Source organism: Heptranchias perlo, unplaced genomic scaffold (assembly GCF_035084215.1).
Source record: "Heptranchias perlo isolate sHepPer1 unplaced genomic scaffold, sHepPer1.hap1 HAP1_SCAFFOLD_296, whole genome shotgun sequence".
Classification (NCBI taxonomy): domain Eukaryota; kingdom Metazoa; phylum Chordata; class Chondrichthyes; order Hexanchiformes; family Hexanchidae; genus Heptranchias; species Heptranchias perlo.
In genome coordinates this window covers 252,501-255,000 of record NW_027139308.1, presented here as the reverse complement: position 1 = coordinate 255,000, position 2,500 = coordinate 252,501, and positions in this window count along the sequence as shown.

Sequence of the window (2,500 nt, the reverse complement as noted above, 5' to 3'; positions counted from 1 at the left end):
GTGTGTGTGTGTGTGTGTGTGTGTGTGTGTATTATTACTGAGAATAAAGCTGATATCTCTCTCTCTCTCTCACTCAGAGCTGCTGTGGAAGGAAACCTTTTTAAAAAGAACTTTCTCAGCTCAGTGGTATTTTTTTCTTCTCCAAGGCTGAGTGCCGCTCGCACGGAGCGATATAATTCAAAGTGCAAAATAACTTGGCGTCGTTGACTTTAAACAAGCAGGGTCTGCTTCCAAATGAAAGCTGCGCTCCCGAACTGTACTGACTGTCTGCCTGTCTGTCTGTCTGTCTGTTTGTCAAGGGGAGGAAAAGGTGGCGGTGGTGGTGGTGAGGGTGGAGCTTTACGCTCAGGAGGGGAGACTTTCTTTCAGAGGTGCCAATTAATCTGCAGCAGAAAGTCATCCCCCCCCCGACCGGGATTCGAAGCCCGGTCCTGACCACGAGACCACCGGGGAGAGTTGCCTCAAGTCCCTGAGGGACCTGGACACGAGGCCGAGGACACACGCACGCCTGCTGCACTGGCAGCAGCGACCAACAGGGGGCTGACCGGCTGATCCTTCCCTTTCACAGGCAGGCTTTTGGCCCTCGCTCAAACGACAAAGGTGTTCAGAAGGAAGTCCTGGGGGGAAGGCATGGAGGGACGGACACAGGGAAGTCCGCACAAAACAGGTCCCCTGGAACCTCTGACCCAGAAAACCGGGTTCCTGGTGAAAGCAGTCCTGCCCCGCCCTGCCATTAACATGACAATGGACAGGGCCCGGACCAGGCGCAGCGGACGGTAGCGAGCAGTCGGAGGGTGAAAATCCGCCAGTGGGTGAAAAGGAGAGCCGTGCGGTGAGAGGAGGCGGAAAGCGGTTCGCAGACTTTCGCTGTACCTCCGGCGGGCAGCGCCGCACCTCCGAGCGCTCGGTACCGTCCGCTGCGCCTCGTCCTGCCGCACGCGACGAGCCGTCCCCGGAGGAAATCGGCCTCGGCCTTCCTGAGATATCAGTCTCCAGGTGGGACAGAAAAACCGGGGGCCCCCGGCTCGCTTTCGGCGGCCCGCTAGTCGACTTCCCGTCGTGCGAACGCGATCCTTCCGGTACCCTTCGGTGCCCCTTGCCCGACTCTAGCTCCGGTGGTAAAGCGGAGTCGGTCGGTCTGACGGCCGCCGAGTTAGCAGGCGGAAAGCGGTTTGCAGCCTTTCGCTGTACCTCCGGCGGGCAGCGCCGCACCTCCGAGCGCTCGGTACCGTCCGCTGCGCCTCGTCCTGCCGCACGCGACGAGCCGTCCCCGGAGGAAATCGGCCTCGGCCCTCCTGAGATATCAGCCTCCATACGGGCGTCACAAATCAGTGGACATGGTCAGCTGCAAAGCAGTGTCATTACAACCTTTCATAAACGACAGGGCAGCACTGCACTGCACTGCACTGCACCCCACACTACATCACACTTGCCTGCCTGCCTGCCAGCCTGCCGCTGCCTACTCTCACCAGCGGACCAAAGTGAGGATAACACCCCGAAGCAAGCATCTCCCTTGCCGCCCACCAGCCCACACCAATCCCCTTGCCTGCCTCCCACAAATTCCACCAGCGAGGCAAAGTGAAAATCAACCCCCAAAAAACGCACTCCACACCGGCCATCGCCCGCTATACACCCCCCCTGGGGCGAATATTAAGCCCGAGAACACCGACTGTAACCAACCGCAGTGAAAAGTTGAAGTGGCAACTCATTAACCAGATTTACACTTGGCAACTCATAAACCAAATGAACAAAAAATCTGGTTAATGAGTTGCCCAAAATAAATCTGGTTAATGAGTTGCCACTTCAACTTTTCACTGCGGTTGGTTACAGTCGGTGTTCTCGGGCTTAATATTCACCCCGGGGGGGGGGGGTGGGTGATTCTGGGGGTAGTGTCCGGGAGGGTGAGCCTTTTATTCGGCAGGAGGCGTGTGGGGAAATCATCAACCTGTCAGACGATGAGTTGTCACAAATGCCATTGCTTAATGAAAGCTGCGCTCCCGAACTGGACTGACTGTCTGTCTGTCTGTCTGTCTGTCCGTTTGTCAAGGGGAGGAAAAGGCGGTGGTGGTGGTGGTGAGGGTGGAGCTTTACGCTCAGGAGGGGAGACTTTCCTTCATGCCAATTAATCTGCAGCAGAAAGTCATCCCCCCCCGACTGGGATTCGAAGCCCGGTCCTGACCACGAGACCACCGGGGAGAGCTGCCTCAAGTCCCTGAGGGACCTGGACACGAGGCCGAGGACACACGCACGCCTGCTGCACTGGCAGCAGCGACCAGCAGGGGGCTGACCGGCTGATCCTTCCCTTTCACAGGCAGGCTTTTGGCCCTCGCTGAAACGACAAAGGTGTTCAGAAGGAAGTCCTGGGGAGGAGGGAGGGAGGCAGGGAAATCAGCACAAAGCAGGTCCCCTGGAATCTCACACCTGCGTCCCAGAAAACAGGTCTCCTGGTCAAAGCAGTCCTGCCCCGTCCTGCCATTAACGTGACAATGGACAGGGCCCG